At 41.1% G+C, this 27,549-nt stretch overlaps 3 non-coding genes across 3 annotated transcripts; all 3 read left to right on the top strand.

The window, feature by feature from the left end:
* The first annotated feature begins 524 nt into the window (after positions 1–524).
* TRNAP-UGG (transfer RNA proline (anticodon UGG)) lies at positions 525–596 on the top strand. The gene has a single exon. It is a non-coding gene; the product is annotated as a tRNA-Pro (tRNA).
* Positions 597–3,889: 3,293 nt separating this feature from the next.
* On the top strand, positions 3,890–3,961 carry TRNAP-AGG (transfer RNA proline (anticodon AGG)). Its single transcript has one exon. It is a non-coding gene; the product is annotated as a tRNA-Pro (tRNA).
* A 7,658-nt stretch (positions 3,962–11,619) lies between these two features.
* TRNAP-UGG (transfer RNA proline (anticodon UGG)) lies at positions 11,620–11,691 on the top strand. Its single transcript has one exon. It is a non-coding gene; the product is annotated as a tRNA-Pro (tRNA).
* The last annotated feature ends 15,858 nt before the right edge of the window (positions 11,692–27,549 follow it).

The following is a 27,549-nucleotide window of genomic DNA, read 5'->3' as shown; positions in this document are numbered from 1 at the left end:
TCTTGGGTTCATATCCCGGAGGAGCCCGATGTGTTTTATGTTTTTAATGTTTTTTTTTTCAAAAGTAGAGCGTTTTGGAGCAAGAAGATAGGTTGGCGTCACCATCAACATTTTCCTTTCTTGCGAATCCTTTTTTCCCGAGCATCTTTTCTCGGTTACAGTGGCTGTTTTGAAATTTTTAGGGGTAATTAACTTTTAACAAAAACATTGTTTTCCTCATTAGTGTTACTATGAATCTGTTGGCTTGTTGGTCTAGGGGAATGATTCTCACTTGCGGTGCGAAAGGTCCCGGGCTCAAATCCCAGACGAGCACAATTTTTTTCAGTTTTATAATTTTTTTCAAAAAAGTAGGGCATTTGGAGCATGAAGCTAGGTTGGCGTCGCGATCCGCAATTTATTTTTGCGCGATTCCTCGTTTCCCGAGCGTCTTTTACTGGTGACGGTGGCAGTTTTGAAATTTAGTAGGGGTAATTCACTTTTAACTGAAATATTGTTCTCCTAATTAATGTGTATTTGCATGTGTTGGCTTGTTGGTCTAGGGGTATGATTCTCGCTTTGGGTGCGAGAGGTCCCGAGTTCAAATCCCGGACGAGCCCGATTTCTTTTCTAGTTTTACAAGGAAGTAGGTTGTTTGGAGCATGAAGGTAGCTTGGCGTCGCCATCCACATTTTCCTTTCGCGCAATTCCTTGTTTCCCGAGCGTCTTTCACCAGTGAGGGTGGCGGTTTTGAAATTTTGTATGGGTAATTTACTTCTAGCTAAATTATTGTTTTTCTCATTAGTGTTTTTCATGTGTTTGCTCGTTGGTCTAGGGGTACGAGTATGGCTTAGAGTATGAGAGATCTCGGGTTCGAATCCAGGACGAGCCCGATGTCTTTTTCAGTTTATTTATTTTTTTGAAAATGTAGTACATTTGGAGCATGAAGTTATGTTGGCGTCGCCATTCGCATTTTCCTTTTGCGCGATTCTTCTTTTTCCGAGCGTCTTTTCCCGGTGATGATGTCGGTTTTGAAATATTTTAAGGTAAGTTATTTCTTGGAAAAACATTGTTTTCCTCATTAGTGTTAATTTGCATGTTTTGGCTGTTGGACTAAGGGTATGGTACTTGCTTAGGGTGCGAGAGGTTCCGGGTTCATATCCCGGAGGAGCTTGATGTGTTTTTCAGTTCTTAATTTTTTTCAAAAGTAGAGCGTTTGGAGCAAGAAGATAGGTTGGCGTCACCATCCACATTTTCCTTTTGTGCGATCCCTTTTTTCCCGAGCGTATTTTCTCGGTTACTGTGGCAGTTTTGAATTTTTTTACAAGGAATTAACTTCTAAAGAAACATTATTATTTCATTAGTGGTAATTTGCATGTGTTCGCTCGTTGGTCTAGGGGATTGATTTTCGCTTAGGGTGCGGAAGTTCCCGGGCTCAAATCCCGGACAAGCGCAATATTTTCAGTTTTATAATTTTTTTTTCAAAAAAGTAGGGCGTTTGAAGCATAACGCTAGGTTGGCGTCGTGGTCCGCATTTTCTTTTTTTGCGATTCCTCGTTTCCCGAGCGTCTTTTACTGGTGACGGTGGCAGTTTTGAAATTTAGTAGGGGTAATTCACTTCTAACTAAAATATTGTTCTCCTCATTAATTTTTATTTGCATGTGTTGGCTTGTTGGTTTAGGGGTATGATTCTCGCTTTGGGTGTGATAGGTCCCGGGTTCATATCCCGGACGAGCCCGATTTATTTTTAGTTTTATATATTTATTCTAGGAAGTAGGGCGTTTGGAGCATGAATGTAGCTTGGCGTCGCCATCCACATTTTCCTTTGGCGCAATTCCTTGTTTCCCGAGCGTCTTTCACTGGTGAGGGTGGCGGTTTTTAAATGTTGTATGGGTAATTTACTTCTAGCTAAAATATTATTTTCCTCATTAGTGTTTTTCCTTGTGTTTGCAAGTTTGTCTAGGGGTACGAGTATGGCTTAGAGTGCGAGAGGTCTCGGGTTCGAATCCAGAACGAGCCTGATGTCTTTTTCAGTTTATTTAAGTTTTTTAAAAGTAGTGGGTTCGGAGCATGAAGTTAGGTTGGCGTCGCCATTCGCATTTTCCTTTTGCGCGATTTTTCTTTTTCCGAGCGACTTTTTCCAGTGGATATGTCGGTTTTGAAATATTTTATGAGTAATTTACTTCTTGGAAAAACATTGTTTTCCTCATGAGTGTTAATTTGCATGTGTTGGCTGTTGGTCTAAGGATATGATAATTGCTTAGGGTGCAAGAGGTCCCGGGTTCATATCCCGGAGGAGCCCGATGAGTTTTCCAGTTTTTAAAGTTTTTTTTTCAAAAGTAGAGCGTTTGGAGCAAGACGATAGGTTCGCGTCACCATCCACATTTTCCTTTTGCGCGATTCCTTTTTTCCCGAGCGTCATTTTTCGGTGACTGTGGCAGTTCTGAAATTTTAGGGGTAATTAACTTCTAACAAAAACATTGTTTTCCATATTAGTGTTACTTTGCATGTGCTGGCCCGTTGGTCGAGGGGTATGATTCTCGCTTAGGCTGCGAGAGGTCCCTGGTTCAAATCCCTGACGAGCCCGCTTACTTTTTTAGTTTTATATATTTTTTCAAGGAAGTATGGCGTTTGGAGCATGAAGGTAGCTTGGCGTCGCCATCCACATTTTCCTTTCGCAAAATTCCTTGTCTCCCGAGAGTCTTTCACCGTTCAGGGTGGCGGTTTTGAAATTTTGTATGGGTAATTTTCTTCTAGCTAAAATATTGTTTCCCTAATTAGTGTTTTTTAATGTGTTGACTCGAATATGGCTTAAGGTGTGAGAGGTCCCGGGTTCGAATCCAGGACGAGCCTGATGTCTTTTTCAGTTTATTAATTTTTTTAAAGTAGTAGGTTTGGAGCATGAAGTTAGGTTGGCGTCGCCATTCGCATTTTCCTTTTGCGCGATTCTTGTTTTTCCTAGCGTCTTTCCCGGTGGAGATATCAGTTTTGAAATATCTTATGAGTAATTTACTTCTTGGAAAAACATTGTTTTCTTCATTACTGTTAATTTTCATGTGTTGGCTGGTGGTCTAAGGGTAAGATAATCGCTTAGGGTGCAAGAGGTGCCGGGTTCATATCCCGGAGGAGCCCGATGTGTTTTTCAGGTTTTAATGTTTTTTTTCAAAAATTGAGCCTTTGGAGCAAGAAGATAGGTTGGCGTCACCATCCACATTTTTCTTTTGCGCGATTCCTTTTTTCCCGAGCATCTTTTCTCGGTTACAGTGGCAGTTTTGAAATTTTCAAGGGGTAAATAACTTCTAACAAAAACATTGTTTTCCACATTAGTGTTACTTTGCATGCGTTGGCTCGTTGGTCGAGGGGTATGATTCTCGCTTTGGGTGTGAGAGGTCTCGGGTTCTGATCCCGGCCGAGCCCGCTTACGTTTTTAGTTTTATATAACTTTTCAAAAAAGTAGTTGGTTTGGAGCATGAAGTTAGGTTGGCGTCGCCATTCGCATTTTCCTTTTGCGCGATTTTTCTTTTTCGGAGCGACTTTTCCCGGTGGATATGTCGTTTTTGAAATATTTTATGAGTAATTTACTTCTTGGGAAAACACTGTTTTCTTCATGAGTGTTAATTGGCATGTGTTGGCTGTTGGTCTAAGGGTATGATAATCGCTTAGGGTGCGAGAGGTCCCGGGTTCATATTCCAGATGAGCCCGATGTGTTTTTCAGTTTTTAAAGTTTTTTTTCAAAAGTAGAGCGTTTGGAGCAAGAAGATAGGTTAGCGTCACCATCCACCTTTTCCTTTTGCGCGATTCCTTTTTTCCCGAGCATCTTTTGTCGGTGACTGTGGCAGTTCTGAAACTTTTAGGGGTAATTAACTTCTAACAAAAACATTGTTTTCCTCATTAGTGTTAATTTGCATGTGCTGGCTCGTTGGTCTAGGGGTATGATTCTCGCTTAGGGTGCGAGAGGTCCCGGGTTCAAATCCCGGACGAGCCCAAGTTTTTTAATGTTTATAACTTTTTTTCAAAAAAGTAGGGCGTTTGTAGCATGAAGCTAGGTTGGCGTCGTGATCCGCATTTTCTTTTTGCGCGATTCCTCGTTTCCCAAGCGTCTTTTACTGGTGACGGTGGTAGTTTTGAAATTTTGTATGGGTAATTTTCTTCTAGCTAAAATATTGTTTCCCTAATTAGTGTTTTTTATGTGTTTACTCGAATATGGCTTAAGGTGTGAGAGGTCCCGGGTTCGAATCCAGGACGAGCCTGATGTCTTTTTTAGTTTATTTATTTTTTTAAAGTTGTGGGTTTGGAGCGTGAAGTTAGGTTGGCGTCGCCATTCGCATTTTCCTTTTGCGCGATTCTTGTTTTTCCTAGCGTCTTTCCCGGTGGATATGTCGGTTTTGAAATATTTTATGAGTAATTTACTTCTTGGAAAAACATTGTTTTCCTCATGAGTGTTAATTTGCATGTGTTGACTGCTGGTCTAAAGGCTGGTGCACACCGGCGACTACCAGCGGTCGCGCGACCATTTGCGACTGGTCGCAACCAGTCGCGAACGGTCTCAAACGGTCGCAAAGCGACTGCGTTGGCCAGTCGCTTCTTGACCGATTTTTTAGTCGCGCGACTGCAGTCGCAAAGCAGCTTAACCAATCAGCGATGCTCAATTTTTTTTTCATTGCGCTGGCTTACTGCCGCCAGATACAAACGAGTGCGTTCCTCTAGGTCTGTGGCACCATGGCCACCACGGAATACTTGGCTTGGAGATGGCGGGCCGCAGCAACTCGAGCAAATTGTCGAATTTACGTGGTGGCATTCGCAAGAAGCTAAACACCGTCAAAGTAAAGAGAAAATAAATTGTGCACTGTCTTTTCCCCGTATTCGGAAACTTTTTTTTGTCTTGAACTTGACTTGTCAGCGCATTCAACGCAGCTTGTTTGGAAGGCGTTTGTACTTCGTGCCTTGGCAACGACTTAAGACTCCACGTTCGAGACGCATTTGTGCTGCATTGTAGGCTGTGGCAAGTCAAGGGAAATTTAAGGATGGTTTCTGAATACGTACGACTCTCGGAAATACTCCTCGTCGTGTCAGCGCAGCTCTGAAGGCAGGCGGCTTGCATGGCCGGTCAATTCCCGCGATCGAAAGGATGGTCACATCCACTACCGGCTTTTTTTTTTTCTTTGGAGGCATCAGTGATGCCAGCGCTGACACCATGGCACAGTGCATCAGCACCATGAACTTGTCTTGTTCTTCGCTTGAATCGAACTTGACGCTGTTGGGAACGCTGTGCGAGAACGGACTCAGCTGGCGGCGATCAGCTGATCGCGCCGGTCTCAGGAGTTCTCGCTCATAACGAGATCCGGACGTGACTCTCCGGTTTTGCGACTTCCGGTCGCTCCCATGCAGCCTCTGTCGGTGTGAACATCAGTCGCTTTTTGGTCGCCAGTCGCGATTGGTCGCGCGACCGCTGCTAGTCGCCGGTGTGCACCAGCCTTAAGGGTATGATAATCGCTTAAGGTGCGAGAGGTCCCGGGTTCATATCCCGGAGGAGCCTGATGTGTTTTTCAGTTCTTAAAGTTTTTTTTCAAAAGTCGAGCGTTTGGAGCAAGAAGATATGTTCGCGTCACCATCCACATTTTCCTTTTGCGCGATTTCTTTTTTTCCCGAGCGTCTTTTGTCGGTGACTGTGGCAGTTCTGAAATTTTTAAGGGGTAAATAACTTCTAACAAAAACATTGTTTTCCTCATTAGTGTTACTTTGCTTGTGTAGGCTCGTTGGTTCAGGGGTATGATTCTCGCTTTGGGTGTGAGAGGTCTCGGGTTCTGATCCCGGCTGAGCCCGAAGTCTTTTTCAGTTTATTTATTTTTTTAAAAGTAGTCGGTTCGGAGCATGAAGTTAGGTTGGCGTCGCCATTCGCATTTTCCTTTTGCGCGATTTTTCTTTTTCTGAGCGACTTTTTCCGGTGGATATGTCGGTTTTGAAATATTTTATGAGTAATTTACTTCTTGGAAAAACATTGTTTTCCTCATTAGTGTTAATTTGCATGTGTTGGCTGTTGGTCTAAGGGTATGATAATCGCTTAGGGTGCAAGAGGTCCCGAGTTCATATCCAGGAGGAGCCCGATGTGTTTTCCAGTTTTTAAAGTTTTTTTTTCAAAAGTAGAGCGTTTGGAGCAAAACGATAGGTTCGCGTCACCATCCACATTTTCCTTTTGCGCGATTCCTTTTTTCCCGAGCATCTTTTCTCGGTTACAGTGGCAGTTTTGAAATTTTTAAGAGTAAATAACTTCTAACAAAAACATTGTTTTCCACATTAGTGTTACTTGCATGCGTTGGCTCGTTGGTCGAGGGGTATGATTCTCGCTTTGGGTGTGAGAGGTCTCGGGTTCTGATCCCGGCGGAGCCCGAAGTCTTTTTCAGTTTATTTTTTTTAATGTAGTCGCTTTGGAGCATGAAGTTAGCTTGGCGTCGCCATTAGCAATTTCCTTTTGCGCGATTCTTCTTTTTCCGAGCATCCTTTCTCAGTGGAGATGTCTGTTTTGAAATATTTTATGAGTAATTTACTTCTTGGAAAAACATTGTTTTCCTCATTAGTGTTAATTTGCCTGTGTTGGCTGTTGGTCTAAGGGTATGATAATTGTTTAGGGTGCGAGAGATCTGGGGTTGATATCCCGGAGGAGCCCGATGTGTTTTTCAGTTTTTAATGTTTTTTTCAAAAGTAGAGCGTTTGGAGCAAGAAGATAGGTTCGCGTCACCATCCACATTTTCCTTTTGCGCGATTCCTTTTTTCCCGAGCGTCCTTTGTCGGTGACTGTGGCAGTTCTGAAATTTTTAGGAGTAATTAACTTCTAACAAAAACATTGTTTTCCTTATTAGTATCACTTTGCATGTGCTGGCTCGTTGGTCTAGGGGTATGATTCTCGCTTAGATGCGCGAGGTCCCGGGTTCAAATCCCTGACGATCACGCTTACTTTTTTAGTTTTATATATTTTTTCAAGGAAGTAGGGCGTTTGGAGCATGAAGGTAGCTTGGCGTCACCATCCACATTTTCCTTTCGCGCAATTCCTTGTTTCCCGAGCGTCTTTCACCGGTGAGAGTGGCGGTTTTGAAATTTTGTATGGGTAAATTACTTCTAGCTAAAAAATTGTTTCCCTCATTAGTGTTTTTCATGTGTTTGCTCGAATATGGCTTAGGGTGTGAGAGGTCCCGGGTTCGAATCCAGAGCGAGCCCGATGTGTTTTCAGTTTATTTATTTTTTTATAAAGTTGTGGGTTTGGAGCATGAAGTTAGGTTGGCGTCGCCATCCGCATTTTCCTTTTGCACGATTCTTCTTTTTCCAAGCGTCTTTTCCCGGTGGAGATGTCGGTTTTGAAATATCTTATGAGTAATTTACTTCTTGGAAAAACATTGTTTCCTTCATTACTGTTAATCTGCATGTGTTGGCTGGTGGTCAAAGGGTAACATAATCGCTTAGGGTGCAAGAGGTCCCGGGTTCATATCCCGGAGGAGCCCGATGTGTTTTCCAGGTTTTAATGTTTTTTTTTTCAAAAATTGAGACTTTGGAGCAAGAAGATAGGTTGGCGTCACCATCCACATTTTCCTTTTGCGCGATTCCTTTTTTCCCGAGCATCTTTTCTCGGTTACAGTGGCAGTTTTGAAATTTTTAAGAGTAAATAACTTCTAACAAAAACATTGTTTTCCACATTAGTGTTACTTGCTTGCGTTGGCTCGTTGGTCGAGGGGTACGATTCTCGCTTTGGGTGTGAGAGGTCTCGGGTTCTGATCCCGGCGGAGCCCGAAGTCTTTTTCAGTTTATTTTTTTTAATGTAGTCGCTTTGGAGCATGAAGTTAGCTTGGCGTCGCCATTAGCAATTTCCTTTTGCGCGATTCTTCTTTTTCCGAGCATCCTTTCTCAGTGGAGATGTCGGTTTTGAAATATTTTATGAGTAATTTACTTCTTGGAAAAACATTGTTTTCCTCATTAGTGTTAATTTGCCTGTGTTGGCTGTTGGTCTAAGGGTATGATAATTGCTTAGGGTGCGAGAGATCTGGGGTTGATATCCCGGAGGAGCCCGATGTGTTTTTCAGTTTTTAATGTTTTTTTCAAAAGTAGAGCGTTTGGAGCAAGAAGATAGGTTCGCGTCACCATCCACAATTTCCTTTTGCGCGATTCCTTTTTTCCCGAGCGTCCTTTGTCGGTGACTGTGGCAGTTCTGAAATTTTAAAGAGTAATTAACTTCTAACAAAAACATTGTTTTCCTTATTAGTATTACTTTGCATGTGCTGGCTCGTTGGTCTAGGGGTATGATTCTCGCTTAGATGCGCGAGGTCCCGGGTTCAAATCCCTGACGATCACGCTTACTTTTTTAGTTTTATATATTTTTTCAAGGAAGTAGGGCGTTTGGAGCATGAAGGTAGCTTGGCGTCGCCATCCACATTTTCCTTTCGCGCAATTCCTTGTTTCCCGAGCGTCTTTCACCGGTGAGGGTGGCGGTTTTGAAATTTTGTATGGGTAATTTTTTTCTAGCTAAAATATTGTTTCCCTCATTACTGTATTTCATGTGTTTACTCGAATATGGCTTAGGGTGTGAGAGGTCCCGGGTTCGAATCCAGGACGAGCCCGATGTCTTTTTCAGTTTATTTCTGTTTTTTAAATGTAGTGGGTTTAGATCATGAAGTTAGGTTGGCGTCGCCAATAGCATTTTTCTTTTGCGCGATTCTCCTTTTTCCGAGCATCTTTTCCCGGTGGAGATGTCGGTTTTAAAATATTTTATGAGTACTTTACTTCTTGGAAAACATTGTTTTCCTCATTAGTGTTAATTTGCATGTGTTGGCTGTTGGTCTAAGGGTATAATAATCGCTTAGGGTGCGAGAAATCCCGGGTTCATACTCCGGAGGAGCCCGATGTGTTTTTCAGTTTTTAATGTTTTTTTTTCAAAGGTAGAGCGTTTTGGAGCAAGAAGATAGGTTGGCGTCACCATCCACATTTTGCTGTTGCGTGATCCCTTTTTCCCGAGCGTCTTTTTTCGGTTACTGTGGCCGTTTTGAAATTTTTTAGTTATAATTACCTTCAAACAAAAATATTGTTTTCTTCTTAGTGTTTCTTTGAATGTGTTGGCTCGTTGGTCAAGGGGTATAATTCTCGCTTAGGGTTCGAGAGGTCCTTTGTTCAAATCCCGGACGAGCCCAAGTTTTTTTAAGGTTTATAACTTTTTTTCAAAAAAGTAGGGCGTTTGTAGCACGAAGCTAGGTTGGCGTCGCGATCCGCATTTTCTTTTTGCGCGATTCGTCGTTTCCCAAGCGTCTTTTACTGGTGATGGTGGTAGTTTTCAAGTTTAATAGGGGTAGTTCAGTTCCAGCTAAAAAATTGTTCTCCTCATTAATGTTCATTTGCACGTGTCGGCTCGTTGGTCTAGGAGTATGATTCTCGCTTTGGGTGCGAGAGGACCCGCGTTCAAATCCCAGACAAGCCAACTTACTTTTCTAGTTTTATATAATTTTTCAAGAAAGTAGTGGGTTTGGAGCATGAAGTTAGGTTGGCGTCGCCATTCGCATTTTCCTTTTGCGCGATTTTTCTTTTTCCGAGCGACTTTTCCCGGTGGATATGTCGGTTTTGAAATATTTTATGAGTAATTTACTTCTTGGAAAAACATTGTTTCCTTCATTACTGTTAATTTGCATATGTTGGTCGTTGGTCTAAGGGTAAGATAATCGCTTAGGGTGCAAGAGGTCCCGGGTTCATATCCCGGAGGAGCCCGATGTGTTTTTCAGTTTTTAAGTTTTTTTTTCAAATGTAGAGCGTTTGGAGCAAGAAGATAGGTTGGCGTCACCATCCACCTTTTCCTTTTGCGCGGTTCCTTTTTTCCAGAGTGTCTTTTGTCGATTACAGTGGCAGTTTTAAAATTTTTAAGGGGTAAATAACTTCTAACAAAAACATTGTTTTCCACATTAGTGTTACTTTGCATGCGTTGGCTCGTTGGTTGAGGGGTATGATTCTCCCTTTGGGTATGAGAGGTCTCGGGTTCTGATCCCGGCCGAGCCCGAAGTCTTTTTTCAGTTTATTTTTTTTAAAGTAGTCGGTTTGGAGCATGAAGTTAGCTTGGCGTCGCCATTAGCAATTTCTATTTGCGCGATTCTTCTTTTTCCGAGCATCTTTTCTCAGTGGAGATGTCGGTTTTGAAATATTTTATGAGTAATTTACTTCTTGGAAAAACATTGTTTTCCTCATTAGTGTTACTTTGCCTGTGTTGGCTTTTGGTCTAGGGGTATGATAATTGCTTAGGGTGCGAGAGATCTGGGGTTCATATCCCGGAGGAGCCCGATGTGTTTTTCAGTTTTTAATGTTTTTTTCAAAAGTAGAGCGTTTTGGAGCAAGAAGATAGGTTGGCGTCATCATCCACATTTTCCTTTCTCGCGATTCCTTTTTTCCCGAGCATCTTTTCTCGGTTACAGTGGCAGTTTTGAAATTTTAGGGGTAATTAACTTCTAACAAAAACATTGTTTTCCTCATTAGTGTTACTTTGCATGTGTTGGCTCGTTGGTCTAGGGGAACGATTCTCACTTAGGGTGCGAAAGTTCCCGGGCTCAAATCCCAGACGAGCACAATTTTTTTCAGTTTTATAATTTTTTTTCAAAAAAGTAGGGCATTTGGAACATGAAGCTAGGTTGGCGTCGCGATCCGCAATTTCTTTTTGCGCGATTCCTCGTTTCCCGAGCGTCTTTTACTGGTGATGGTGGCAGTTTTGAAATTTAGTAGGGGTAAATAACTTCTAACTGAAATATTGTTCTCCTAAATAATGTTTACTTGCTTGTGTTGGCTTGTTGGTCTAGGGGTATGATTCTTGCTTTGGGTGCGACAGGTCCCGGGTTCAAATCCCGGACGAGCCCACTTACGTTTTTAGTTTTATATAACTTTTCAAGAAAGTAGTTGGTTTGGAGCATGAAGTTAGGTTGGCGTCGCCATTAGCATTTTCCTTTTGCGCGATTCTTCTTTTTCCGAGCATCTTTTCTCGGTGGAGATGTCGGTTTTGAAATATTTTATGAGTACTTTACTTCTTGGAAAAACATTGTTTTCCTCATGAGTGTTAATTTGCATGTGTTGGCTGTTGGTCTAAGGGTATGATAATCGCTTAGGGTGCGAGAGGTCCCGGGTTTATATTCCGCAGGAGCCCGATGTGTTTTTCATTTCTTAATTTTTTTCAAAAGTAGAGCGTTTTGGAGCAAGAAGATAGGTTGGCGTCACCATCAACATTTTCCTTTCTCGCGATTCCTTTTTTCCCGAGCATCTTTTCTCGGTTACAGTGGCAGTTTTGAAATTTTAGGGGTAAATAACTTGTAACAAAAACATTGTTTTCCTCATTAGTGTTACTTCCCATGTGTTGGCTCGTTGGTCTAGGGGAACGATTCTCACTTAGGGTGCGAAAGGTCCCGGGCTCAAATCCCAGACGAGCACAATTTTTTTCAGTTTTATAATTTTTTTCAAAAAGTAGGGCATTTGGAGCATGAAGCTAGGTTGGCGTCGCGATCCGCAATTTCTTTTTGCGCCATTCCTCATTTCCCGAGCGTCTTTTACTGGTGATGATGGCAGTTTTGAAATTTAGTAGGGGTAATTCACTTCTAACTGAAATATTGTTCTCCTGAATAATGTTCTTTTGCATTAGTTGGCTTGTTGGTTTAGGGGTATGATTCTCGCTTTGGGTGCGAGAGGTCCCGGGTTCAAATCCCGGACGAGCCCGCTTACGTTTTTAGTTTTATAAATTTTTTCAAGAAAGTAGAGGGTTTGGAGCATGAAGTTAGATTGGTGTCGCCATTCGCATTTTCCTTTTGCGCGATTTTTCTTTTTCCGAGCGACTTTTCCCGGTGCATATGTCGGTTTTGAAATATTTTATGAGCAATTTACTTCTTAGAAAAACATTGTTTTCCTCATGAGTGTTAATGTGCATGTGTTGGCTGTTGGTCTAAGGGTATGATAATCGCTTAGGGTGCGAGAGGTCCCGGATTCATATTCCGCAGGAGCCCGATGTGTTTTTCACTTCTTAATTTTTTTTCAAAAGTAGAGCGTTTGGAGCAAGAAGATAGGTTCGCGTCACCATTCACATTTTCCTTTTGCGCGATTCCTTTTTTCCCGAGCGTCCTTTGTCGGTGACTGTGGCAGTTCTGAAATTTTTAGGGACAATTAACTTCTAACAAAAACATTGTTTTCCTTATTAGTATTTCTTTGCATGTGCTGGCTCATTGGTCTAGGGGTATGATTTTCGCTTAGGGTGCGAGAGGTCCCGGGTTCAAATCCCTGACGATCCCGCTCACTTTTTTAGTTTTATATATTTTTTCAAGGAAGTAGGGCGTTTGAAGCATGAAGGTAGCTTGGCGTCGCCATCCACATTTTCCTTTCGCGCAATTCCTTGTTTCCCGAGCGTCTTTCACCGGTGAGGGTGGCGGTTTTGAAATTTTGTATGGGTAATTTTTTTCTAGCTAAAATATTGTTTCCCTCATTACTGTATTTCATGTGTTTACTCGAATATGGCTTAGGGTGTGAAAGGTCCCGGGTTCGAATCCAGGACGAGCCTGATGTCTTTTGCAGTTTATTTGTTTTTTTTAAAGTAGTGGGTTTGGAGCATAAAGTTAGGTTGGCGTCGCCATTCGCGTTTTCCTTTTGCGCGATTTTTTTTTCATAGCGACTTTTCCCGGTGGATATGTCGGTTTTGAAATATTTTATGAGTAGTTTACTTCTTGGAAAAACATTGTTTTCCTCATGAGTATTGTTTTGCATGTGTTGGCTGTTGGTCTAAGGGTATGATAATCACTTAAGGTGCGAGAGGTCCCGGGTTCATATCCCGGAGGAGCCCGATGTGTTTTTCAGTTTTTAAAGTTTTTTTTTCAAAAGTAGAGCGTTTGGAGCAAGAAGATAGGTTCGCGTCACCATCCACAATTTCATTTTGCGCGATTCCTTTTTTCCCGAGCATCTTTTCTCGGTTACAGTGGCAGTTTTGAAATTTTTAAGAGTAAATAACTTCTAACAAAAACATTGTTTTCCACATTAGTGTTACTTGCATGCGTTGGCTCGTTGGTCGAGGGGTATGATTCTCGCTTTGGGTGTGAGAGGTCTCGGGTTCTGATCCCGGCGGAGCCCGAAGTCTTTTTCAGTTTATTTTTTTTAATGTAGTCGCTTTGGAGCATGAAGTTAGCTTGGCGTCGCCATTAGCAATTTCCTTTTGCGCGATTCTTCTTTTTCCGAGCATCCTTTCTCAGTGGAGATGTCTGTTTTGAAATATTTTATGAGTAATTTACTTCTTGGAAAAACATTGTTTTCCTCATTAGTGTTAATTTGCCTGTGTTGGCTGTTGGTCTAAGGGTATGATAATTGTTTAGGGTGCGAGAGATCTGGGGTTGATATCTCGGAGGAGCCCGATGTGTTTTTCAGTTTTTAATGTTTTTTTCAAAAGTAGAGCGTTTGGAGCAAGAAGATAGGTTCGCGTCACCATCCACATTTTCCTTTTGCGCGATTCCTTTTTTCCCGAGCGTCCTTTGTCGGTGACTGTGGCAGTTCTGAAATTTTTAGGAGTAATTAACTTCTAACAAAAACATTGTTTTCCTTATTAGTATTACTTTGCATGTGCTGGCTCGTTGGTCTAGGGGTATGATTCTCGCTTAGATGCGCGAGGTCCCGGGTTCAAATCCCTGACGATCACGCTTACTTTTTTAGTTTTATATATTTTTTCAAGGAAGTAGGGCGTTTGGAGCATGAAGGTAGCTTGGCGTCACCATCCACATTTTCCTTTCGCGCAATTCCTTGTTTCCCGAGCGTCTTTCACCGGTGAGAGTGGCGGTTTTGAAATTTTGTATGGGTAAATTACTTCTAGCTAAAAAATTGTTTCCCTCATTAGTGTTTTTCATGTGTTTGCTCGAATATGGCTTAGGGTGTGAGAGGTCCCGGGTTCGAATCCAGAGCGAGCCCGATGTGTTTTCAGTTTATTTATTTTTTTATAAAGTTGTGGGTTTGGAGCATGAAGTTAGGTTGGCGTCGCCATCCGCATTTTCCTTTTGCACGATTCTTCTTTTTCCTAGCGTCTTTTCCCGGTGGAGATGTCGGTTTTGAAATATTTTATGAGCAATTTACTTCTTAGAAAAACATTGTTTTCCTCATGAGTGTTAATGTGCATGTGTTGGCTGTTGGTCTAAGGGTATGATAATCGCTTAGGGTGCGAGAGGTCCCGGATTCATATTCCGCAGGAGCCCGATGTGTTTTTCACTTCTTAATTTTTTTTCAAAAGTAGAGCGTTTGGAGCAAGAAGATAGGTTCGCGTCACCATTCACATTTTCCTTTTGCGCGATTCCTTTTTTCCCGAGCGTCCTTTGTCGGTGACTGTGGCAGTTCTGAAATTTTTAGGGACAATTAACTTCTAACAAAAACATTGTTTTCCTTATTAGTATTTCTTTGCATGTGCTGGCTCATTGGTCTAGGGGTATGATTTTCGCTTAGGGTGCGAGAGGTCCCGGGTTCAAATCCCTGACGATCCCGCTCACTTTTTTAGTTTTATATATTTTTTCAAGGAAGTAGGGCGTTTGAAGCATGAAGGTAGCTTGGCGTCGCCATCCACATTTTCCTTTCGCGCTATTCCTTGTTTCCCGAGCGTCTTTCACCGGTGAGGGTGGCGGTTTTGAAATTTTGTATGGGTAATTTTTTTCTAGCTAAAATATTGTTTCCCTCATTACTGTATTTCATGTGTTTACTCGAATATGGCTTAGGGTGTGAAAGGTCCCGGGTTCGAATCCAGGACGAGCCTGATGTCTTTTGCAGTTTATTTGTTTTTTTTAAAGTAGTGGGTTTGGAGCATAAAGTTAGGTTGGCGTCGCCATTCGCGTTTTCCTTTTGCGCGATTTTTTTTTCATAGCGACTTTTCCCGGTGGATATGTCGGTTTTGAAATATTTTATGAGTAGTTTACTTCTTGGAAAAACATTGTTTTCCTCATGAGTATTGTTTTGCATGTGTTGGCTGTTGTCTAAGGGTATGATAATCGCTTAAGGTGCGAGAGGTCCCGGGTTCATATCCCGGAGGAGCCCGATGTGTTTTTCAGTTTTTAAAGTTTTTTTTTCAAAAGTAGAGCGTTTGGAGCAAGAAGATAGGTTCGCGTCACCATCCACATTTTCATTTTGCGCGATTCCTTTTTTCCCGAGCATCTTTTCTCGGTTACAGTGGCAGTTTTGAAATTTTAAGGGGTAAATTACTTCTAACAAAAACATTGTTTTCCTCATTTGTGTTACTTTGCATGTGTTGGCTCGTTGGTTCAGGGGTATGATTCTCGCTTTGGGTGTGAGAGGTCTCGGGTTCTGATCCCTACTGAAACGTTCCGTATGAAATCTTACGGAAAATATATGGACTCCGTAACATTTCCTTATGCTACATACGGAAAAAATATTAAGTTTTATGGAAATATACGGAAGTTGTATGGCATTTACGGAAAGCTTCTTATGGAGTATAAGGAAGGATAAGGAAATTGTATGGCGTATACGGAAAGCTTTTTATGGAGTATACGGAAAGATAAGGAAAATGTATGGCATATATGGAAAGCTTTTTATGGAGTATATGGAAGGATAAGGAAAGATAAGGAAACTTATGGAGCATACGGAGAGTTCATGATGGAAGGATAAGGAAAGTGTATGGAGTGTACAGAAGCTTTCATAAGGAAAATGCAGAATGTAAGGTCTTACGGAAATATACAGATTTTGTAAGGTGCTTACGAAAATGTGCAATAGTGTATGAAAGGCATGTGGATTGTTGCAAAAATGTGGAAACTCTACAGTTGTTGTCACATTTTAAGCAGGAAATCCGAGCTCTATAAAGTTATAAATGAATGCACAGTGACATATATAGTACAAAAGAATAACGCAGCCTAGTCTGTGTTGTCAGTCACCGCTGTTCGCCCTTTTCCAGAATGAATAACACTTCTGTAGATGACCAGGTGCTAAAGTCTGTCACACGGAAAATGTGTGATTCACAAGGAATGACAATAACTGTCATTTTACTTGCATGCTGTCACACGAAAACAAATCAAGCAAAAAAAGCATAACTTCAAGGGCTAGTTTTTTGGTAGAAACAATAATAATGAGAACTAAATTCAATGTGAATGAACTTGTCAATAATAATGAAACTGTTCTCATTAACATTGGCAAAGAGAAATGTCATTTTAAAATATCGGCCATGAGCTTAGCTCTCCTGAGCACCGACAAAAGAAATGAAAATATATGAAAACTAATTGCATGTAGCCTAAAAATAATTTTTTATTGATAGTATATGCTCCTACAATATAAATACAGCTATACACAACTTGCCACAGCTTCACGACAGAAACGAGGTAGGGGCAGAGGAAGTGGTCAGAAAAATAATTAAGTATGAGAGCACAACTGATATGTAGAAACACATAATGGTGCTTATCACTGATGCACGGATGGTCGTGTATAGAGCTGGGTCGTTTTGAGATTGTCAAAAGCATTGTTTCAGACCACCATGCAGATTACGCTTCAATTGTAGTGCTACATAAGACACAACTTATGGGCCAGCTTTAATGAATAAGAAGATTATAGGTTAAACAAATGCTTTAATATATATCATATCATGGCTGCATGGACGCATACAAGCTATGTAAAGCGCAATAAAGTGAGGACGCATGAGCTTCTCTTGATGCTTCAGTTCTACATAGATGCTTCAACTGTGCTGCAAAGAAATTTAACCAATGTCTGTGTGTGCAACATTGTCCATTTTAAACTATCTATATGTATACATAAAATTCCTACTGCGAGTTAAGCTACCTAGCACTCCATAACTCTTCCTTTTATTAAGGGCAATTTTTCAAACAATCAACATTATTCATTTTCTGTCTGATGACTTCGTGCCCGCAATTCTTGGTTTGGCTCGATCACAATTGTGCAGCCCTTATTTTGGAGGAATCAAAAAACATCAACCAAAATATATTTTGGAACTGCTTCTCGGTGATATTGCCTTCCCTCAACTGCCACAGCTTGAGATGAGTCATATAGCAAGTCTTGCGCATACCTATAGGGCCTACCCTTGAAGAAACTGGTCCGGCTGTGAAATGCTCAGTTTTTTCTCAAATAAATTTTTTGGTTTGAGTTTTCTCACTTCTCGAGTCCCTTCACAATCAATCAGACCCATTGTTCCCCTTAGTCCTTAATTTTGTTATATAATGAAATAAATAAAAAAATTAATAATGAAAATAAAAATCATAATAACTGTTGCGCAAAAAACACAGTCCCACATACGTACTTGAACGCAATATTGCTTTTATTTTGTTTTAGAACCTAAGGCATTAGAAAAGATAGCAGTATAATAAAACGTTGAAAAAAAAAATAAACTTCGCGGGACTCGAACCTTCGCCACTTACTTGTGCTCGCGTACGTGAACTGAGTGCGTTAGCTTGCTAAGCTATTCGCGCTAAAGCTAGCTTGGTGTTTAAGTTATGTATATAAATTTGCTTTTTACACGCTATGTGTTGGTATATTTATGTACTATATGCGATCGTATCTATTGTTGTGTGCATATGTTTTGGGATTGTATATACGTCACATGCTTTTCGCATGTCTTTCAACTACAGATTGCTGCACCGCCGCGGATGAAAACAAGTATTTTTACACCCACACACAAGCTTGAGCAGTTGAAGGTTGTTTCCCGGGGCTCTCTTGCGATTGAGTCGGCCACCACAGGGAATTAGAGTGATACGCCATTAATCCCTGCATCTAGCTGTATTCCACTTAGTAGCTCTATCGCTTGATGACAAATCGAGCGCGGGGCGCGACGCTATTGCGCACGACCATGCCTCGCGTAGCGGCGACATCAGCTGATTGCGCCGGCCGGCTTGCTTCGATTTGCTTCAGAGCAAAGAAATGTCATACCTTGAAAGATTGCGTACTGCACTATGTCAAAATGTTACTGCTTTTTAGCCATCCTATGATTCATTGAGAATTGATAACTCTGATATCACTACTGTAGAGCTTTGCGTCGGCGACACGCACCGAACGTGAAACCGCACTATGTCTGTCGTAGAAGCAGTAGGAGGCTGTCGTCTGCTAGAACAAAAACAAAACAGACCTGCGAAAATATTCATAAGTTGTAACTTGTTTTTTGAATAACCGTTTATCACTTTTAAAGTTATTTTGCCAGATAACATACATTTTTTTCAGTTTATAGCAGCGACAGATGTTTTTTTTTATTTTTCTCACACAGCTATCCAAGTCAAATCCATTCACAGCTAAAGCCACATGTTGTTTGTCTTCTTTGTTTCTGTGAGCATGCCGTTTCGGTGCGTTTCATGTGTTCGCGCTGCTACACACGACAGCACGAAATGTTAAATTTACGCAAGGAAGCGCCGTTACTCGTTCGTGTGATGTGCTAAGATTGCGCCCTATTCCCGCGGTTGTCCGAGTGCGGATCAAGTGCGAGTCGTCCAAGGAATCGGTGGGTTGGGCGGGCGCTCGAAGGACTCCGAGGTGACGACTGACGCCTGTGGTCGCTTCCCTCAGGACAGTGTGAAAGAAACTAAAGGTAAGGGGGACACTTTTTTATGTAGACCAAGTATGCCACTCAGTGCAAGTGTGTGTTGCTGCACTCGAACCAGGCGTCGCGAAACGGCAACCTTACGCACCTTTGCGAGTGCGGTTGCCGATTCGCTTTGACAACGCTAACGCCAGCAGAGCCATGGCGCATCGGCGCGGCCTTACTGGAGCTAATTCGAGACAACTGCGGCAACGTGCATGTGTATGGTGATCGATTTTTTCATATGTGCAATGTAGTGAGGAAGACGCACACGGCGCTTGCTACGTTGTTGATTAAACGAAGCCTGAAGTGCCATTTCATGCAAAGCAGCATTTTGTTTACGTTAGCGGGCGATATAATTTGTAACTTGGCTCGATTCACCTAGCCAACCGCCTAAGTGGGTTGATTAGCATACGTTCACGGTAGAGCGTTATTATGCCCCTAAACAGTGGCGTGTGCTTGTTGAAAGATATAATGTGTGTGCCTAGTGTAGAGAGAGAGAGAGAGGTGTTCGTGCAATCTGGATGTGTACCTGCAAGACACCTTTGCTTGTAACTAATAATGTACCGGCCAGCACCTACATTGTACGCCTGACTTTGAAGAAACCTTGCATGCACAATGTGAGATTTTGTAATCTGCCAGAGTTGCTTTTTATAAAATAATACACTGCCAGCATGTTCAAAATATGTTTCACTGCTGTGTGGCAGGGGTGCGGTTATCACGCTGTTGTGTAGTTGCTGATGCAAGCACTTATAGTTTTGATGCTTTAATATTTCTCATCTAACTCATCAGGTGTTTGGCTGTTTCAGCACAAACAAGGCAAAGAGAGAAGGAAGACGGGTAATGACAGGACCAGTGCCGACTTTTGTTTGCAGGAGAATACCCATGTTGGTGTATTTATTGTGACAGCCTTTCTGTGTTGCTTTTTTGCCCAATTTATGCAACAACAAAGTTGTCAGCAATATGAGAGAGAACACTGAATTTAGCTTTTAAAGATCATGGTGACTAAATGCCTAGTAACTCACAGCACAAAGTAACAACAAAAGACATCAGTATGATCAATGTGGATGAGTACAGTCTTGCATCTAAAAAATATATTGTGCAAAATGTTGCCTAAGTAAGAAACCTCTCTATGTTTGCAAATAGTGTGACGTCACTTCGAGCACCGTGCCAGCCATTCCCTCCCTCTGTGCAAGGGCTGGTTGGCAAGGAAGTTGTTTGTGACGTTCCTGATAGACCACCGAGATGTATGCGATTCTAAACCTGTAGCCTAATATATACGTAATCTTTTGTGCAGTTACATCGCTGCATCTGACACCTACAACTTATTTGCATATTTACATTGCTCCCTTAGGACCTAACACACAAACTTGTTGTTTGCATTGTCACTTCATGAATATCGAGCGGTAAAGGTACTGAGTATATGTGAAACAAGAATCTCTGCTTATTACATGAAGAAATATGAGGCCTTCGATAAAACGAGTTATACCTTTATTGAGCTTGCGTACTCGTCGGGGCGATTCATACATGCAGCTTCAGCAAATAGTATCTTCCAGCCCGGTGACCTAGCAATTTTTTTCTGCACACAGCGCAAACACCGAGATGTACCCACTCGCAGATGGTCACGTCAAGTGCATATTTACCTTGACTAAAATGTCGAATCAAGTTTTTTCATCGACCGGTCCCTGCCATGACTGCTAGTCTTCGTAAACAAGACACATTGTTATTGACACTGCACACACCACACTCAGTATTCTCAGTTGAACCGATATTCTCAATACCTTTCAATGCACACTACATGCCGCAATCAACAGTGCACATTTTTGAAGACTATGCCGCTGTTGCTCGCACAGGCCACCACGTGTGTTCACTTCTTCAAGATAAACAGACAGCGTGGCAAATATTTTACCACACAGTTTACCACACAGCTGGATGTTTGCTGACACATACTACAGCTAATGTCGACATTGTAACGTGAAGTGTAAGCTTTGAAAAATTAAAACTTGCCCCAAACACCGCACGACTGTACCGGGCTGAGCCACCAGCGGGAGTGTTTTTCCAGCCACACCTTTTACATGTGCCAGTGACATCATGCTGTGACGTACCTCGGTAGGGGCCTATCGCGGCATACTTTATGTGAATGAGGGTCCTGTTAGTGAAAGCAGGCATTGTTGATTTCGTAACTTGTTCATGCCCAAGTGGACCTTCATTTGCACAAGTTGTCTGACTGATATTCAGGCGAACTTTTGTGTAATAAATTATACAGTTGGCAGTCTGTGCTTGCCCCATACTGTTGTTACTGGTGTTTCTTGTTGTTACTTTGCACTGCTCATTACTACTCACCTACACAAACTAGCCTATCTTGCCGCTGTTTTGGAATAGATGCAGCAGGCAAGTGCGATAGTGTTCATAACTCTAAATTCTCGAGCAAAATTGATCGTTTCATATTCAGTTAGTTGCATTCATATCAGTACATTATAATAAATCATTGATTAAACATGAATCCGTGTTCCTTTCCATAATGCTCACAACTTTTATATCAAATTGAATGGTGTTTATAAAAAACATGGGTTTTAGCTAAACTTCATGCTCTTTTCTCGAAGAGCTGACAAAACGCTATTGCATGCTTACTTGCCATGAATTGGACTGTGTTCTAAATACATTGCAATTCTTCACCGGACTGCCAGCACACTTCACATTGGGGGAACATTTAATAACCATGGATTGATTAATTAAGAACGGAAAGAAAGAAGCAGCAGGCCGGGATACTTGATATTGGCATCCGTTTTGCTACCCAGCGCATTATCATGCAAACTTCCAATAGAGTGGTTATGCGTCTTGCATGTGTGTCTGTAAACCAAGAACTTTGGGTAGAACTATATTTATCTTACAAATAGTTGCAGGACTGTGGAGGCTGTAGGGCTGCTTAGGAATGGTGGAATCCCTGGACATGTGTTCAACCTTGCTGCATCAGCTCCTTGGTGTTTTCACGGCATCTTTACAGATGTGTTGGGTGAGTAAAGCAAGCAGGTTTCAACACAAGGAAAAGTATAATATGGCAGCACCTCTTGTGCGTGCATTACATCCCAAGTATATCAAATATTTATCTTGCCTTGTGGCCTGTAATTTTTAAAGAGACACTTCTTTTTGCTTTATATTTGAGTCTTGATGCTTCGACAGCAATGTATTTGTGTTTGACAGCAAGTGTTCTTGAACAAATAACTGATCTCAATAATGACAAAACACCCTTCATACTTGGTCCTTAGCATAAGCTAGCACTTATCTGTAGCAGATTCAATTATTCATTTTTTGCTGGGATGATAAAGGGCAAGTAGCAAAGGCAAGTTCAGATTGGAGTGGTCGGTGACGTCTGTTTAGGCTCTGCCATATTGCTTTGCAACCAGAGTTACTTGTGGCCACATATACAATGAAGCCACATGACGTGCATTCTAAATGAGATTACCATATCACATTTCACTGCATCTTAGTATGTGCCAAACAAATGCAGATATCATTAGCTTGCCACTATAAAGGGATCCTAAACCAACACAAGGTTGAAATTTAGTCGTGGTGTTGCAGCTGTGTATGACTCTACAATGGATACATAGCCGTGATAATTTGTCTATATGTGGTCGCAATAGTAATGTTACACACATTGTACGATATAAAAGAGGTCCTCGCTTATTTCGCTTTTTTTCGCTATGCTTCTTTCTTGTCTCTTCTTGCCATGTGCTCCTCCTCGGTGTACAAGGAGCAAGAGCAGTGGGCATACAAACACGTATTTAAAAAAAAATGTTGTAAGGTGAGCACTGAGAAGCTGAACACTTCCAAAAGGCTCAAAGAGGTAAAGGTATTGTTTCTTGCTACTTTTTGGGCACCCATAGCTATTTGTGCTGCTGCAGTTAAAAAATAAGTGAAATGTTAAAAATTAATTGGAGATGGTTTGGCACCCATAATTGCAGTTACATACAGAACTAGGTTTCAATGCGTAAGCAAAATCTGTTTACTCTAAATCAATCCTAATGATATCTGAAATTCAGGAAATATTCACAGAAAAGCTCAGGAAAAGGCTAAGTGGTTGCCCCTTGAATGTGAAAGAGATACCCTTCTTCTAAAAGGTCAATAGACAGTCTAGTAGTCTCGATATTACATGCACTATAAAATATTCTGGTGTGGTGCTTTTCATGCATGTTATAATGAGAGGGGTTTTTAATAGAACTGTTGTCACTTTGCCCTGCATTGCTGAAATTGTTCACATAGTTATAATACATGAATCACTTTATGCCTTTTGATTTTATGCAAATGGTTTGCTTACCCAGTCGGTTTAACTTGATCTGGATAAAATCATAAATGCTCTAAAATTTTTTTTACTATACAGCAAGTTTATTTTTAAAATACGCGACCATTGATGTGAACGCAGTTGGTGGCGTGCTTGATTAATCCTTCACTATCACCACTCTAACTACACCTGCTACAGTGCATAGTGTGACTAAAGTACTGGTACTTAACATTACTGGCAGCATACACTTTTATGTCTCAAAATAGGTTAAAAAGCCTGGTAAAAATGTGTGTACGTTTTTTTTTCGCTCCAACTAAATATACGGGTCTACTCAAAGTAGCTTCCACTCTTTTAAGTTTCTCAAACTTTTAGGTGTTCAAAAGAAGTATCAATGTCATATACTTTCTTTGTCAGCCTACTCACCACTCTAATAATGAGAATTACCCGACAACATTACTCAGGAAAATATAGGGATGTTATTAAAAGTAATGTCAATTCAATTGTCAAAAAATGTCAACCCATTAGTAACTTGCCGCCAAGTTACGTTTTCGTTAACTTTTCTTTTCACAATTTTGTGAAAGTTATTTTTGATAACATCACCTATCGTTTGTTTGGCATCATTGTCTGCTAGTTCTCATTATAATGTGTTCAACAAAGACAACAAACCCTTAAATTTATAGTTCTTTCCTTAACTCATGAATCTGAAACAGTGAATCTCGGTAATCTTAGCGGTGTGTGACTTGTTTTTTTTTGATCAGTTGTGCATGTATTCAAGTACATGCATTTTGGTGGGAAGGCGAACTATTGCCTCCTCCTGTGACTAGCAGATTTTCTGAGAACGGACAGATGCATAATGCTGACAAAGAAGTATAGGGATATTGGAAGTAATCGTAACGTAATTGCAATCGTAATGTAATTGCCAGTAGGCAAAAAAAAGGTGTCCCACACTCGCCATAATGGTAACAGGCAGCGCTGACTGACTCTTCCATGTATAAATGCACATATATACCGTACAAAATGGAAGAGGGATAGCCGCCATGGTAGCTCAGTTGATAGAGCATCGGACATGTTATTCGAAGTTCGCAGGCTCGGTCCCTGTACAGGGCAGGTTATCTTTTTTTTTTCCTGTCCCGCCACGGTGGTCTAGTGGCTAAGGTACTCGGCTGCTTACCCGCAGGTCGTGGGTTCGAATCCCGGCTGTGGCGGCTGCATTTCCGATGGAGGCGGAAATGTTGTAGGCCCGTGAATTCAGATTTGGGTGCACGTTAAAGAACCCCAGGTGGTCAAAATTTCCGGAGCCCTCCACTACGGCGTCTCTCATAATCATATGGTGGTTTTGGGATGTTAAACCCCACAAATCAATCAATATCTTTTTTTCCTTCTACTTTTCTTTCTTCACAATTACAACACTTCTATTCTTCTTGAAGATTTTCTGGTGTAAAAAAGGTACCTTATAATCTGAAGAGGCAAACAGAATGTGCCAGTGTACGAGTTAGCTCTTGTAGTGGTTACAAGTAAGATATGTTTTGAAGAATAAATCATTCTGCCACTTGCCTAAAGAATGGCTACAGGACATGGCGCTGGATGCACTTTGTTATTTTTTAATCAAGCTATCTTGTATTCTATTTTTATAAATTACATGGGATATACATGGCGTTATCACACACTTTAACGCCACAAAGATTATACAGTGAACAATGTTATAAATGCGAAATTGCATAAGGATAAGGTGAAAACTGCACCCTCAACGAGAATGTACAGAAAGCACAGGGTGCAGGCGTCATTCCTTCTGCCCGTGCTTTTCAAGTGCGAGCTGTTTTCACCTCGTTCTGGCCAACTAACTAGATTGAGATGTGTTGTTATAGTGCAAGAGGATGCTCCACGGGAAACTAGGTTTGTCTCAAAGTCTGTGTGTGTCTTTCAATCTATATGGTGCCTGGTTCAAGAGTTCATGCAGACCAGATCGTGTAAAACAGGACCGTGTAAAATGGACCGTGTAAATAAAATAAAATGGACCATGTAAATAAACAGGATCGTGTAAAATGTCATTTTCGTGTTCAACTGTAGTTGTGGTTGTGATGAATGACCTTTCTTTATATACACTACATAACAAACTTGCTTCTTTAGAGTCGAGTGCATCTTCGGATCGATTGTAAATGTTTGCATTTGCGAGGCCTTAAGTTTTATAAGAAATTCCTCAGTGTGCCACGAGGAAATGTGTGTTCAGCAAAAATTTGTATATCATTATATACAACTCTTAAAGCCTCGTCTACAACTTTATGCAGGTTGACCTTGAGCAGAAAACGAGGAGCGGCAGCAGCCCCCAGAAAAGAGCAAGCACCCTCCAAGCTCCCGAAGCTCTCTTCGACAGGAACAGCAAGGTCACTGTGTGGCATTGAAAACCATTGCAAGGAGTGCCTTATCAGTACACTGTGCTGCTCTTTCATCGCAGAAGACGAAGTTGACCACTCCAGAGGAACTTCACGCAGTGTATTGTGAGTGCTTCAGTGGTTTTGTTTTTGTCCAGCCAGCAGTCAAGAAGTCATGTGTCAGATTCAGCCAGGATGGCTAGAGGGAGTCGAGCAGGCATGTTTGGACATTTGTCTAGCCAAGTAGTGCCAATTTTCGCACTGGTCCTGTTGGAGTTACTGCCAGAATCACAGAAGCTACGTCACCTCTTTAAATGTACAGATGTGTCGGGGAAGATTAGCTGCATTAGGTTTTTCTATAACTGATAGCTGCCAACATTCTTCATTATACAGGAGTTTTGTTCCTCACTTATGGGTGTAAAGCCCTCTATAGAAAAAATGCAACACGTCTACTTCCAGAAGACTCCAAGGCCCTATTTGTAGGTTTTTTCGGCTTGTATCATAAGCACCTCGTTTGGGGTACATGAACATTTTATAAACATGTACAGCGAAAATTTTGGGTGGCTGGTCGTTTTGTCGTTATCTTGTTCCTCGCTGTATTCTTAAGCATGTTGTGCATTACGTTGTCAATCTGGTTCATGTGCATAGAAGACATTACGAAGTTTCAGGCTACAGTATAAAAAGCCTGGAAGCAAGCTATCAATAATTTTTTAACAGAGTTGCTTAATCTGATACATGATACATCACTAAACTTTCGTGCGTATTCATCAATGTAAGCTCGTCTTAGTGTTATCCAAAATGAAGATGTGAGTCGACAGATGGAAACATCTAGTGGGGTAATCAGGGTGAACAGTAGAAGTGCTTCAGACAGGCTGGCCGATGTTGCGATAGGAGGACCTATTTTTAGAAGTCACCTTGTCATCCTTGGCGTGTTAGTTTAAATGGGGTCAGTAATGACATCATCTATTGGTATAGGCGTGTGTGCCGGTTGGAAATGTTTGTCTGAAAAAAAAAACCTATAACGCAGAAGAGTGCAGCCCTTGCTTCTTTTCAAGTTAGGTTGCGCTGATACAAAGTGTTCTCCTGTTGGAGGTTGGGGGTAAGGGAAGCAAAAAAAAGATAAATGATAGAAAAGAAGAAAAAAGAAGAAAGAAAAGGGGAATGCAAAGTAAAAGTAGTGCTACACTGCTCCTACTTTGCATCCCCCCTTTTCATCTTTTTTTTCCCTTGTTTTATTTTTTCACCTTTTTTGTTACATTTGCATTGTCCCATCTAGTGCATGAATCAATGACACATGGCTTTGCTATAGCAAAGATGCCTATGTGGTGTTGGATTGAACAGGGCATTGTTCTTCATTTAGTTAATTACAGACTGATCAGTCTTGCAATAAGTGCTTCCTGTCTATCACCACACATGTTCAATTGAAAAGTTTGTGCTTGGCTCTTAGTATGCTGGTATATAGCTTGTGTCTTGGACTACTCAAAATGAATGTTATTTTGCTGCTGTTTATGGTAATGAATTTATCCAACATGAAAATATCTTGCCTTGTGAACTTTGTCGGACCTGCCTTTCTTTTTCTTTCCTATGCAGGCATTGTATGTGAGGGAGGCAGTAACAGAGAGGTGATAGCTTGAGCTTCGGAAGAATACATGCTGGCAGTGAGGCAATTACGCATCAAACATGCCAGCCATTTTGCCAACCGTCCTAAATGTGTTTTAAAAATTGTTTTAAAATATTGTGCTCGTTTTTGTATTTTTCTGAAAACAGCAAAATGCTAAAGTATATCGCAGAGAACAAAATATTAGGCCACGTTGGTGCCTTCTGGACTTCAAAGGATGTCGTCTGGGTGTTGTTTGTAAAAAGTAAAGTGTTTCAAAAATACTGCCTCTTCTACACCAAATTCGGTCTTGGTATTAAGTAAAGGTGCTTGTGTGTAATGCATGAAGCTCAGTAATATTAGTGCAATTTTTTCGCCACATCAAAAGCAAGGAAGTAGTTCTCTTTATATGGCAAGTTATATGATTACACTTTGTCTTAAAGTAGAAATGAATTTTTGAAGTTTTCTTATGATGGCTGTTTTCTGCATTTGATGTACGACAGCTTCCGTTCCGAAGTTCCCCATGGCCCTCAATAGGAGACTTCAAAAATCATTTTCCTCATTTAAACAAAATTTGTAGTGATAACACTTGCCATGTAACAAGAACTGTTTATTTGCTTTCAACTTACATATAAAAGTGATTTTCAATTAGACAAACACACAGCTCAAATTGCATCTCAATGTGGACAAAAACGATTATATAGTGATATTTGTAATCTGGACCTAACATTATTTTTTTTCGTAAAATATAACTTCTGTGCAGTGAGTATTTGTGGCTCAAATATTCATACAAAATGCA

The sequence above is a fragment of the Rhipicephalus microplus genome, chromosome X (assembly GCF_043290135.1).
Source record: "Rhipicephalus microplus isolate Deutch F79 chromosome X, USDA_Rmic, whole genome shotgun sequence".
Classification (NCBI taxonomy): Eukaryota; Metazoa; Arthropoda; class Arachnida; order Ixodida; family Ixodidae; genus Rhipicephalus; species Rhipicephalus microplus.
This window is presented reverse-complemented; position numbering and strand designations above follow the sequence as displayed.